Below are 14,373 nucleotides of genomic sequence, written 5' to 3' on the forward strand. Positions count from 1 at the left end.
CTTTCTCTTCACATCGTCTTCCACCTGGACTGGTTTGGTCGGGAGCATGTGCAACAAACATTTGAAAAACTGCACTTTAACATCAATGAATGACACTGAAGTTTAATCTCTACATAAATGAGACTGAGTCTGGATGTGCTGCTCTGTCATTAACTCCTAAGTTTAGGGAAAGTTCAAACAAAAGAGGACAGTTCAGATAAGACTTGAGAATGAGCTTATTCTGAACAAACATCTCAGACTTTCTGAGCTTCAGCACCTCTAGCAAGATATTTTAACAACAAGCAACTCAAGAGATCCACAAGTTGGAGAGCATTAGCTTTAGCTGAGCCAAAGAACATGTGGGACGTTAATCTAGCAAACATTTCAGACTTTTCTCTGTGAATTCTGAGAAATAATTTCCTATTTAATGACAGAGCTACACATCTTAACTCAGTCTCATTAAAACAGACTCTAATTCAGTGTCATCCATCCATATTAAAGTGCAGTTACCCAAAATGTTTGTTGCATGAGCTCCAACAAAACCTGTCCAGGTAGAAGGCCACTTTGACAAACAGGAAGTGGAAGATTCCAAGCAGATTTATAGAAGGGGGAACCGGACTGTACTAAGTGTGGTGAAGTATAGAGGGGTGTTTTGTGGGTTTTTAAGGCTGATAATGATTATTAGTGAAACATTTGGAGTAGATATTCATTTGCAGTAAATGAAAGTATTTAAAATCTTGAGTTAAACTTACAAAAACACAAACTCTAACAGAAAACTTTGTTGATATGTTTTTGTTTTGTTTACAGATGTTAAGTTAAAGGAGTTTTATTCGAGATGTATAACCAATCAAATCACTCCAGAAGACAGAGCGACCACAGGTAGATAAAGGTTCAGAGCCAAAGTAGCGTCATTTTAAATGTATTTATTACCGTAAATCAGTAAAAAATAAAATACTGATAATCAGTAAATCAGTCAGCCCACAATTACTACAATTCTACAATGTATGTCTCTTTCCTTTGACCTGTTATTTGTACAATCTACGATGTATATGATGGCGTTTTTTCATCCCAAAGGCTATACTATGATGTTTTCTAAGAGACATACGATGCTACTCTGGTTGTTCTGGCTCTGGGCTGCTGCACTCCTCCTCTGTTGTTTTCTGGATTGTACTCAGCTTCATGCCTTCGTCCATCCGGCCTCCGTTGACTCGTCCCGCCTGCCGTCTCTGGAGCTGAAGCTGGATTGGAACAGACCAAAGTACAGTCCAATCATGATGCCAGCTGCCTCTCAAAAGGCTCCTTCATCTGGCAGGTGGCACCACTTCTTCTGAGGGGAAGCTGAGCTGGTCCAGCAGAACTTTGGAGATGTGTTCCAGTGGTTGGTGGATGTGTAGGGAGATAGAGAGGGACCTTTGAATTGTTCACAAAGGAAAACAGAGAACCCATTGGTAGTTTGAGTTTAGGGTGCTACTGCGGTGTGTTTTTGGGTTTTAAGAGGTGAACAGGAAGAGTTTTTTTTGTATTGATTATCTTTTACTTTGTTCCTGGTTGGAATGTCCATCAATGTCAACATGAAGTTCACTTTTAGTTCTGTTTATTTATTTTTATTTTACTAACACCCATTTGCTTTTAACTCCCTCACATGTTGTGTTGTTGTAAACGTACTCTTTCAAATAAATACTCATCTAAACCTCTGGAAACCAGCGTTGGTCCTGTTTTTGTGTTGCTCCTCACCTACTTCAGACAGCCGGGACAAAACAACGTTTTGTGGACTAAAGGCTATACTATGACGTTTTTTGGACGACATGCTAAACTATGACGTTTTTATAGCGACATGCTATACTATGTTTTTTGAGCCACATGCTATACTATGACGTTTGTTGGGCGACACACTATACTATCGGCTTTTTTAATTGAAATATTACTATGAGGGTTTTTTGTTTTAATTTTTTTTATAGTTTTTTAAGCAACATATTATAAGAATTTGAACAGTTTTAAAAATTACTATTCTTTTACTTGTGCAATGAAACATTCTAGGGCATTTTTTAGATGACATTATACTCTGTTTTCTTGAATAACAATATTTAGACAATATACTGCACTATGACATTTTTTGAACCACATATCATACATGACAATTTTAGGCAACATCCTATCATTTTGTGCTTTTTGAACCACATAATAATCTATGGGGTTTTTTTGCCGACATGCTATACTATGAACTACAGGCCATACTATGTTATTCTTGAGTAAAGCATACTATACTTTGACATTTTCTGAACTACATCCTATACTATGGCATTATACACAGAGTGCTTTGGTTACATGTTGATTTATAATCTAGATTTTATTCTGTTTTGTTTTTTGATGGGATTACCACAGACCTGACTGTGAACACCATTGACACCCACCTGAGGGAGACGCTGCCTCAGATCTCAAGGCTGCTTGGTCGTGGTCTTTCTGGTCCTGCTCCAGAACGCCTTCATCAACTACGTCTTCTTTTGAAGAGGCCCTCAGATGCTGCAATCTCTGACCTTCAGGAGGAACTGCTACTTTCACTCTGTAATGAGACGGTGGTTATTTTAAAGATCCAGCTCCTGGCGGCTTCGAGTGAAAGTTTAACATCCATCAAAACAGAACTACAGACAGTTAAATCTGAGCTGTGGGTCAGTATTTCAAACATCAAGTCCGACCCAGCTGTCCTAAAGCACGCTGTGGGTGAAACGGAAACTTCACTCTCCACATCACCGACGACATCGTCACACTCCAAAGCAGAGCACCTGTCTGCTGAACTTTTAAAAGTGGACAATAAATGTGAAGAATGTGAGCAGCAGCAGCCTGTGAGCAGCGGAACAGATGTGATCAGAAAGAAGTCATTTTCTTTTCTTTCTGGTTGACTTGATGCTGTCAGATGCAGATGTTGGAGCTGATTCTGATCTTTCAGGATAAAAAGCTGCTTTTCCTTCACAGACTTTTCAGGAAATTATTCTCTCAGGTTTTCTCTGCTATTTATATTTTTATTATCTGTGATTATTTCATTATTGTAAAGTTTGAGGCATTAAGACTCATTTAGTTATTTTATTCCTGAAATCTTTGACGTAGCAGAACTAAACTTCCATTTTCCTTCTTGTACTTCTGATAATAGAACTAAACGTGTCTTCAACACGGATCATCTGGTTTTAATAAATCAGCAGCAACATCACAACAAATGAGACAATTTTCAACAAATTCATGAAACTGATGTCATTTAAAACTATCAGAGTCTGTTTTAGTGTCAAATTAAAGCTGACTACTGACAACTAGAACATTAACGTTACTGTTTTAATCACATTTATGTTTCCTGAACGTTACATTAATGTCAACCAGCCACAGTTTTATGAACTTAATGAACCACATTACAGGAACACAACACACTTCAGCTGCTGACAGGAAACAACACAAACATCGTTAGCTTGATGCTACATTTAGCTGCTAATCAGGACTGGTCAGCTAGCTCGGTTAGCATCGCTAATTCACATTAAAGCTAATATTCACTGGATGCTAACGCTCTTCTCTGGTCAACACACACAAATAAACTCCACCAACTCCTGGGGTTCACTGCTCACATTATATCCGACTCTGAAGTTGAACATAAAGTTCATTAAAACCAGCACCGATCAGTAAATTATCATTTATTACCGACCAGCTGTCGGAGTCCTTCAGTGTCTGTTGGTCCAATCAGCCGAAGAACTGAATTACTGAACTGAAAACTGATTAAAACAAGACAACGGACAGTAAAACTGCCTGTGGAAAATGTGCTGCTGCTCCACCGATAAATACCAACAAACTAAAACAAACTGGGTGGAAGTGTTGCTTTTAGTGATTTTTTAATAAATAGCCAATATGAGGCTTTTATTTTTCTGGAAGTAAAAGGAAACGTTGCTTATTCGTAGTTTCACTAACTTAACTTTAGCTGCACTTTCACCATGTTCTAACTGATAAATAATTTTTTTTATATTAAAATAGCTGCACTTCCTTTGTATATTTGGTCGTTTCTTATGTTGCTGCTGTTTCATTGCAATTATATTTTAATAATATCACTTTAAATACAGATAATTGCAAAGAAAAAAACTGGCTCTGAAATACTCGAACTGATACGCCATCTAGTGTTAAACTGAAAAAGAATTCTTAATAATATAAAATGTAACTGACTGAGCTGTATTAATTAAATCCAGATATTTCACATTGAAAGAAACACATTGACTGAAAGATTTCAGTCAATTAAACCTTAAATTCATTTACCTAAGAAAACCATTCTTTAATGTCTTACCTTAAAATGACCTACATTTTTAAAAAATATAGGTGCAAAGTAAAATTTTCACCCTAAAGATGAATCACTGATGAACATTTAATTGCTCAGATATTCAGGACTACTGACAACACAGAACCTTAACCTCAATGTTTTAATCACATTTAGGTTTTCTAAACGTTACATTAAGGTGAACCAGCGTCTCCATGAACTAGGGTTGCCACCCGTCCCTTAAAATACGGAATCGTCCTTTATTTGACAATTAATTGTTGCGTCCCATATTGATTCAATACAGGACGCAAATTGTTGCGTATTTTCATAAATGCCCCGTACACATCTGTCACACACTCGTCAAAACTGTATAATGAACAAAATACTCGTCAAAACTGTATAATGAACAAAATAATACACAGGAAATATTAAGGGCAGCCAGTTTCATCTTCATAGGACCTATGTAGCGAGGACCCGATGCGAGGTCCACGGACAGACCTCAGACTTCTCTGTGTGCCCGGTCCTACCCGGTCCTACCCGGTCCTGCCCGGTCCTACCTGGTCCTGTCTGGTCCTGCCCGGTCCTACCCGGTCCTACCCGGTCCTGCCCGGTCCTGCCCGGTCCTGTCTGGTCCTGCCGGTCCTACCCGCTCCTACCAGGTCCTGCCCGTCCTGCCTCTGGTTGCCTAGTTACAGGCGCTGCTGCACCCACGTGTTTAAAAATGTCTACACCTGAAACTCCACCACGTCTAAAGAAGCAAAAACGTTTGCAAATGTGCAGACGTGAGTGGGAAGACTGGAACCCCTGGCAGTAGGTACAAGGCAAACTATGCTTTCTGTTGGTCCTGGACTGACTGAAGTAAGGCAGCATCAGGAGACAAACATTGAGGAAACGTGAGAACAGAGAGAACCCAACCAGCAGGTCACAGTTTATCATCATCTAATCATCTCCTGAAGTCCATACTGTAAGGGACATCAGTATCTGGTTGTTAATTTACCAGAGGATGTTTATAATCATGCTGATGTGGTCACAGACTCCACAGTATTTTAGTGACTCAATAAATGCCTAAGTTGTTTGATATTTTTTTTATGCTTTTTAGTTTTTAATAAACATTTATTTAATAGCCTATATGTAATCAATAAATGGCCTTTGCCTATTTAAAGATAAACTCACTCTGAACTCTGATATGCTAACAGCACTAAACAACTAAATCAATAAATACATGCATACATACATAAATAAGTTAATACATGAATTGTGTTGAGATAAGATTTAGATGGGAAAAAATGTATGTAGAGAATTTCTTTGTCCAGTTCTCTGCATTCAGTTTATGTTTTTTTAGAATCCAGTATTGCACACTGGTTGCTCATTACATTTTATTAGTCTGGTTTCACTGTTAAAGTGAGGCCAAATCTTTTCAGACAGAACCTGTGATCATTAAACAATACAAAATTCTTAGCTTCATGTTAATCAAGCACTTGAAGCTTTAAATATTGCTAAATGCTTTTTTCAGAATTAAACATATCACTCCTTGAGTGGTAGTGGCCCCGAGTTCAGGAAAGTTGGAAAGATATTCACAGATTCATACTTCCGGCATCAATAACTCATTAGATATAGGTTAGCAAAACGTAAACAATGCCTCTTTCTCATCGTTGTAAGCTCGACAATGTGCTACAAGCCCAGATTTATCAATAGTAGCTGTCTCTCAAGCTGCAGGAATAACATTGGTGTCTGTGTGCAGCAGGCTGTGAACAGGTACGGTCTGCAAATAGCAAAGCTGCTGCAACAGCGAAGAGAGACACAAATATTCAATAACTTCACTCTTATATACTGTAGTGTCACCAAAATTACTGCAGCCTTCAACTGGCTCCTGTTGACACCAATGTTATTCCTGCAACTTGAAAGACAGCTACTGTCAAACTGGGCTTGTAGCACATTGTCCACCTTACAACGATGGAAAAGAGGCATCGTTTATGTTTTGATAACGTGTATCTAATGAGTTATTGATGCTGGAAGTTTGAATCTGTGAATATCCTTCCAACTTTACTGAACTGTGGCCCCGAGGAGCCGAGTGGGTGTCCTTTATTTTCATTTCTGAAAGGTGACAACCCTACCATGAACAGTTTTATTAACTAAATGCACTACATTACACTAACACAACACACTTCAGCTGTTTACATGACACACAACACAAACATCGTTAGCTTAATGCTACGTTAGCTTTAATCAGGCTAGGACTGAGCAGCTAGCTCGGTTAGCATCGCTAACATTAAAACTAATATTTACTGGATACTAACTCTCTTCTCTGGTCAACACACACAGAAATAAACTCCACCAACATCTGGAGTGCATGGCACACATTATATCTGACGCTAAAGCTGCATATAAAGTGCATTAAAAGCGGCACCGATACGAAAATAAACATTAACTTACCGAAGTATCAGAGTCCTTTCAGTGTCTGCTGGTAAAATCAGCCGAAGGCAGAAAACTGGTTAAAACAAGCCAACAGGCAGGAAAACTGTCTGTGGAAAATGTTCTGCTGCTGCACCGATAAATAAACCAACAGTTATTATATCAGAATCAATCCAAACGAGGAGAGCAGAGTCTCTGCTGCTAGTGATGGTCCTCTGAGTTCATGAAGCAAACGTATCGAGCCACTGTGCCGAGGCGTGGTTTGGTCACGTGACTCGTGACGTTTGAATCACTTCAGTGACGTTTGAAGCACTCAACTGCTTCGAATCACCTGATTGGTTCGGTTTGTTATGTGAATCACTCAGCGGGATCGAGTGTTCCGGGATAGGAGATCCCTATTTAGTGCTGTTCATTTGAATTGTTTTTCGCAGAATAGATTGGTTTTTTTTGCTGTTGTTTTTGCTTTGAGAGTTATTAGTATGTCAGATTACGTATTTCGTAGAGAATAGATAGATAGATAGATAGATAGATAGATAGATAGATAGATAGATAGATAGATAGATAGATAGATAGATAGATTATGTATATATATATATATATATATATATATATATATATATATATATATATATATATATATATATATATATATATATATATATATATACATATATATATATATATATATATATATATATATTCCCAACTCACCACCCCTACGACACAACACCTGGCACAGAACCTTGTCAGGTGCTTAGCTGACAGACTACAAACCAAAGAAAAGAACAGTTCACTGACTGTTGCTACACTTGTGGCTCTGCAGTTCAAAACTTTTGGATTCACCAATCAGAGTGGCAGCCAGTGTGAAAGAACGTTTAATAACAGAATGCACAACAATTAACATAAAGAATACCAAGCAGCAGTCATCTACGTCACAAGCACCACCGCAGCATCGTCCTCCACCACCAGCAGCACCTTCCACAGGTATTCTTTTTCTCTTCTGAATAGGGAATGACCGACATTTCTGGTGATGATGATGATGATGATCTTCAATATTTTTCAGTTCAACTGTGGAGCCTATTAGACGAAGACGCAAGTAGAGCCTGGCAAATGCAAAGCGCCACAGCGAATGCAATTGTAGAAAGAACGGCAGACCCACTGGCTTACTGGGCAACCCACAAAACTGTTTACCCAAACTTGTACAATGGAGCCAAACATTTCCTGTGTACCTCAGCCTCATCTGTGCCGTGTGAACAGTTTTTTTTTTCTAAGGCTGGGGAGATAGTGAGTAAAAGAAGGAATTGCTTGAGTCCCAGACAATGTTCCCTGTAATGTTTCCTGAGTGTGAGCAAACACACAAACTCCCTGAGCGTCCCTTGGACCACTGTGAGCAACATCAGACGTGTGCACTGTGGTCACACCAGCATCACATCCATTCAAGTTACATGGTTCATTAAAAGAATCAAATTACAGCATTTACATTTCTGTTAAAACACTTTGTCAACAGGAGCCAGTTGAAGGCTGCAGTGATTTTAGTGACACTACAATTTATAAGAGTGAAGTTATTGAATATTTGTCTCTCTTTACTGTTGCAGTGGTTTTGCAAATTGCAGACGGACCCTGTTCACTCCATAGACACCAATGTTATTCCTGTAGCTTTAAAGACAGCTACTTTTGATAAAACTGGGCTTGTAGCACATTGTCTGCCTTGCAACGATGGGAAAGAGGCACCATTTATGTTTTGACAACCTATATCTAACGAGTTATTGATGCTGGAAGCCCGAATCTGTGAATATCTTTCCAACTTTACTGAACTTGGGGCCACTACCACCTAAGGAGTGATATATTTAATTCTGAAAAAAGCATTTAGCCATACTTAAAGCTTTAAGTTCTTTATTAACACGGAACTAAAAATTTTGTATTGTTTTATTATCACAGGTTCTGTCTGAAAAGAGGTGGAATCATTTTAAACAGTGAAATCAAACTAACAAAATGTAATGACCAGCCAGTGAGCAATACTGGATTCTGCAAAAACATAAACAACTTTAAAAAAAAAAATCTAAATCTTATCTTTACACAGTTAATGTATTAACTTATTTTTGTGTGTATGCATGTATTTATTGATTTATTTAGTACTGTTAACATATCAGAGTTCTGAGTGAATTTTTCTTAAGATAGGCAAAGGCCATTTATTGATTACATATAGGCTGTTAAATGTTTATTAAAAACTAAAAAGCATTTAAAAAAAACAACTTAGGCATTTATTGAGTCACTAGAATACTGTAGAGTACAGACCACATCAGCATGATTATAAGCATCCTCTGGTAAATTAACAACCAGATACTGATGTCTCTCACCATGTGGACTTCAGGAGATGATTAGATGATGATAAACTGTGACCTACTGGTTGGGTTCTCTCTGTTCTCATGTTTCTTACATTTTTGTTCCCTGACAGCCGGGTCCTAATGTTTTTTGAGCAACACACCATACTATGACGTTTTTACAATGAGGGTTCTACTATGAAGCCAGTTTGACATGTTCAGGTGTTCTTTGTGTGAAAACTCAGAGATTTCAGGTATCAGAAGGTGGTTTTCAACTTTCTTTGTTAACTTTCTGCTTCAACTTTAAACTAAATTTCCTTGACTAAGCCAGCCCTCTGGACTTCCAGTAAGCTGTGTTCCTATTGGCTGTCGAGGTGGCTGCTTGGTGTTATCAGGAACACCTGAGCAGCTCAGTGTCTTCCTGCTTTATGTGGCTGCAGACAAATATTTCCTCTGCTTCTCTTCACCACTGAACTGGGTTTGGCTCCATTGCTTTAGTTTGTTCTTTAGACGTTGGCTTGCAGCTTCCAGCAGTAAAATCGTCTTTAATGTGTTTCTTGGTGTGTTTTAGGGCTTTGTACTGGATAGTTGTCTTGGTAAATGTGGTTCTTTTGCCACAGTTGGCACATGGTGCTAATGTGTGCAGTGATTAGTGGATTTGCTGCAGCTGAGTTGTGTCTTTATCTTGGCTGTAGTGAGTCTTCAGAGGTTTTTGGTCAGACACATTCTGTATTCTTGTTTGAGAACCAACGTTGGTTGTCCAGAAGGTAAGAGTTCCTGTCCTGATTCTCTGTTCTCAGAGGTTCTCTGGTAGGCTGCAGGAGACTTTAGTGTTTGGGTTTTGCTAGTTTGGTTTTTGTACAGTTTCATTTGGACGACTATCTTGAGGCCCCTCCATGTGGTTTAGTGAGGTTTTCTGGAACAGTTCTACAAAGCAACCTGCAGCAGAAGAGACTTTGAGAGTTTTTAGGAAGTTCTGGAGACCAGACTTTAGAGCAGCAGAAACATTTGTCAGCAGTTTGAGCAGGAGAAGGTGAGCTTCAGAGTAGAAATGAGGAGAAGGAAACCTTCTTGACCCGTGTGGTGAGGTCCTGTACCAAGAGTTTGAGCAGGTTGTGAAGAGTCTGTAGTTCTTTAGTCTGAAAGCACAAGAAGAGTCGACTCATTAAAGGAGAAAACGGGAGATATTGTTGCTTCTTCTGTCGCTCTGCAGTTTCCTTAGACTGAATATCAAGTTTATATTTTAAATGATTTACCATCTGAGCCCAAGAAGACTTCAATAAACTCCCTCCATCCCCTGGACACATGTTTTATTACCATGTTAAATGTTTTTTTTTTTTTTTTAATAATGTTTTTGAGTTTTAATCATAGTTTTTTCTCTTTGCTTGTTTAGTTTTGTCATCTGTGTGAAAGGTGCTAAACAAATAAAGCTGAATTGATAAACTGAATAATTGACTAACTCATGATTGTGACAACAGAAGTATTTTCATTGTGATTTAAGGGTTTGTTTCATTCTTAAGGTTGGGGTTAAAATCTTGACAGAAAAAGAAGATTAAAGAAATAAACTACATAAAAAAAGCAATTAAATCAAACAAAAAAAATTAATACAATAAAACTTTTAAAAAGTTTTAATGTTAAAAAGATTTAAGAAAATTTGTTTAATTTCATAATGACATGTATTGTATCTTGTTGAATTATCTCATTCAATATTTTGTCTGTTTAATATAATTTAATGTAATTTAATGTTTAACTCTATTAAACAGACAAAATATTGAATGAGATAATTCAACAAGATACAATACATGTCATTATGAAATTAAACAAAATTTTTAAAATACAAATATTAGAAATTACAGATAAAGTATTTTCCATCATTAAACATTTAAAAAATATAATTAAACAAGAAGAATGTTAAACATTTTTAAAAATGCAAAACATTTAATCAGATTATTAAACCCTTAAAAAGCCAAAACATGGGTACTCATATAGCTCAACGGGTTAAGCAGGTGACTCCTGTACAGAGGCTGGTCCCTGACGCAGCGTCCCGGGTTCGAGTCCCGCTGGTGGCCTTTTGCTGCAAGTCTTCCCCCGACTCTTCTCCCCATTTCCTGTCTGTCTCTCACTACACCTATCCAATAAAAAGACAAAACATTTAATTAAAAAATTAAATGTTTAATTAGAAAATTATATCTTAAAGACAATAAAAGTTCAAATAGGAATTACACTGAAAATACAATGAAGGATTTAAAAAGAAAATTAAACATTAAAAGGTGGTAAAACATTTAAAAAGAAAAACCTTAAAGATTTAATCAAAACATTAACAGACTGTGTGAAGGTTCAAACTAACAGAGAAGTACTCAGGAACTTAGAAGATTTCAGTCCTTGGACTGTCTGGAAGTTCAATCTAACAGAGAACTACTGTGGGACTTAGAAAATTTCAGCCCTCAGACTGTGTGAAAGCTCAGGTCCTGAGGACTCGGGAGGTGTGGAGGCTTTGGAAAGTCTTGGAACTGAGGGTTCCACCCTCCAGAACAAAGGCTGAAGCCCAACCTCCTGAGAAAAACGATCGAGTCGAGACTCAAGTTAAAAAAAACTCGAAAATGGCAAAAAAAATAGATGATAAATGCGCAAAAAAAAAAAAAAAGCATCACGCGCAGCTTAGAGGGAACAGTGGTCCCAAAACTGTTGATAAATTATTTCTCAATAAAACCTCATAACCAGTTACATAAGCACACCCTCTTTACTGACCTCTTTACCAATAAACCCCAAGACATACTTTGCCAAAATCCATAATAATCCATAAAATCTTTATTTGCACCAGCCCCATGTGAAAATGACATCAGTCTGTATTTGTAGAGCATCTCATGAATGTAGCAGCACCGTTTAAATGTTTCATAACACAGAATATAAGCAAAGAGTATATAGGGATACAGACAAACATGGGAAATAAGAAACGTGCTCTTCAATAGTTATTGTCATTATTATTACTAGTAATATTATTTTTGTGTCCACTACAACCCATACAATCATCTAGTGTAGTCAAACAGGAATGTGTGCATGGCGAATCAAATCCAAAACAATCCATGAACCAACGACCACGTCTTGATTGCACTTCATATTATTGACCACTAGATGTCCTACTCGAGCACTGTGTGTCATTGAGGCCTCGAGTAATGAACCATGTTTTGAATGAAGTGTCGAAGCTTCAACAAAGCCTCGATCAGCCATCACTATCTGCTGCCTCCTCCATAGGACCTGTCAATAATTCCAAACTGGACTGTCAATCAAGTAGTCCCGCCCCCTGGCTTCGCAAAACTTTAACACTCTATAAAAAATTCAATATTGATTTATTTTAAGATCGGCCACCTGATCTCTCATTCTGACCATGAAAACTAACAACAAAAAAAATCATATACAGTCTATGCATCGTCCTCTGTTTGGCTCCACACTTGCTGATGACTACTTTCGGTCTCAGAAAATGAAAAAACGGACCTTTTTTCGTTTCTGTCTCTTACTGATTTTTTTTGTTATTCTAAATATAAACATAAATATAAAATCAAACCATTTTAAAAATTTTGTATATCCCTTCTTGATCATGAAAAGGAAAAATACCCGTTTCAGAATGGAAAATCCAGTTGCCAAAATATACACGGACCGAGAATCCGTGTATGGTTCGCTCATTCGTTTTTCCGTTTCAAAATAAATTGAGAAAAAACAAATAATCGTTTTGGTTTTTTGTTGCTTCGTTTAAAAATTAAACTCGAAAAACGAAAAGTAGAGAAAGTAAAAAACGCTGCGTTTTTACAAATTTTAAGGTTCAAACAAAAAAAAAAAAAGCCTTTTCCCATTTGGAAGCTGCCGGCAGAACCGGAAATCAAAGTCATAACTCGTGGCGACTTGACGTCAATTCTCTGTCCCAAACTCCGCACCACGTACTCTGAAAACAGGGGAGACATGTTTGTCTTATTTAGAGGAAGTAGATGCATCACACTGAGAGCTCATGATCTCTGTGTGAACAAAATCGCTTTAAGTAAGTATTTTTAAATATTAAAATGTAAAGAACTCTGGGAATTCCGACCTGTTCCAGTTTAACTGATGATCAGGTTAACTGACGATAGCCAGTTAGAATCAGATAAATAAAACCTCGCCAAAACGTCAGCATCACTATTTAATAAAGTCTATATCCACATAAATATCACCTACAGACAGTACAGACGTATTTTTATGAACAGTGAGAGGAAACGATGGAATCCAGAGATAAAATTAGAGACCACAGTCTGACTCATCATGCCACTGATCAGTCCAATAAACATCCCGCTTCATCCACATAGATCTTTGTCATCCTGTCAGGTCTTGAACACCTGGTGATTGTTCAGGAAACATGTCCAGGTTAACTGTAGATAATCACAACTTAACACAGGCTGCCTGGTTAATAACGAGACACAAAACTAATTAAAACCCACAACATAGAAGCTCGTCCACTGCTGTGTGTTAGTCTGAGTTCAGTGGAACAGATCCATAGCAGAACTTCAGGTTTAACTCGGGTTTGTTCTCAGAAACACTCAGAGCCTCAGCAGCCTCCCATCAGAACATCACGCAGCAGAACATCAGCTGGATCTGGTAAAATACATCAGAACACGCAGCAGAACATCAGCTGGATCTGATAAAATACATCAGAACATCACGCAGCAGAACATCAGCTGGATCTGATAAAATACATCAGAACAACACGCAGCAGAACACCAGCTGGATCTGATAAAATACATCAGAACAACACGCAGCAGAACACCAGCTGGATCTGATAAAATACATCAGAACAACACGCAGCAGAACAGCAGCTGGATCTGATAAAATACATCAGAACAACACGCAGCATAACATCAGCTGGATCTGATAAAATACATCAGAACAACACGCAGCAGAACATCAGCTGGATCTGATAAAATACATCAGAACACGCAGCAGAACATCAGCTGGATCTGATAAAATACATCAGAACAACACGCAGCAGAACACCAGCTGGATCTGATAAAATACATCAGAACAACACGCAGCAGAACATCAGCTGGATCTGATAAAATACATCAGAACAACACGCAGCAGAACACCAGCTGGATCTGATAAAATACATCAGAACAACACGCAGCAGAACATCAGCTGGATCTGATAAAATACATCAGAACAACACGCAGCAGAACATCAGCTGGATCTGATAAAATACATCAGAACACGCAGCAGAACATCAGCTGGATCTGATAAAATACATCAGAACAACACGCAGCAGAACATCAGCTGGATCTGATAAAATACATCAGAACAACACGCAGCAGAACATCAGCTGGATCTGATAAAATACATCAGAACAACACGCAGCAGAACATC

The 14,373-nt window shown here is 37.9% G+C and overlaps 1 long non-coding RNA gene across 1 annotated transcript; it reads right to left on the bottom strand.

Annotated features, from left to right (window-relative positions):
• Window positions 1–887: 887 nt before the first annotated feature.
• Window positions 888–6,915, bottom strand: LOC129350813 (uncharacterized). The gene is made up of 3 exons (XR_008604333.1): window positions 6,692–6,915; window positions 2,391–2,539; window positions 888–1,389 (listed from the first exon to the last, which is right to left on the bottom strand). It is a non-coding gene; the product is annotated as an uncharacterized LOC129350813 (long non-coding RNA).
• Between the last annotated feature and the right edge of the window lie 7,458 nt (window positions 6,916–14,373).

This window comes from Amphiprion ocellaris, chromosome 16 (assembly GCF_022539595.1).
Source record: "Amphiprion ocellaris isolate individual 3 ecotype Okinawa chromosome 16, ASM2253959v1, whole genome shotgun sequence".
Lineage (NCBI taxonomy): Eukaryota > Metazoa > Chordata > Actinopteri > Pomacentridae > Amphiprion > Amphiprion ocellaris.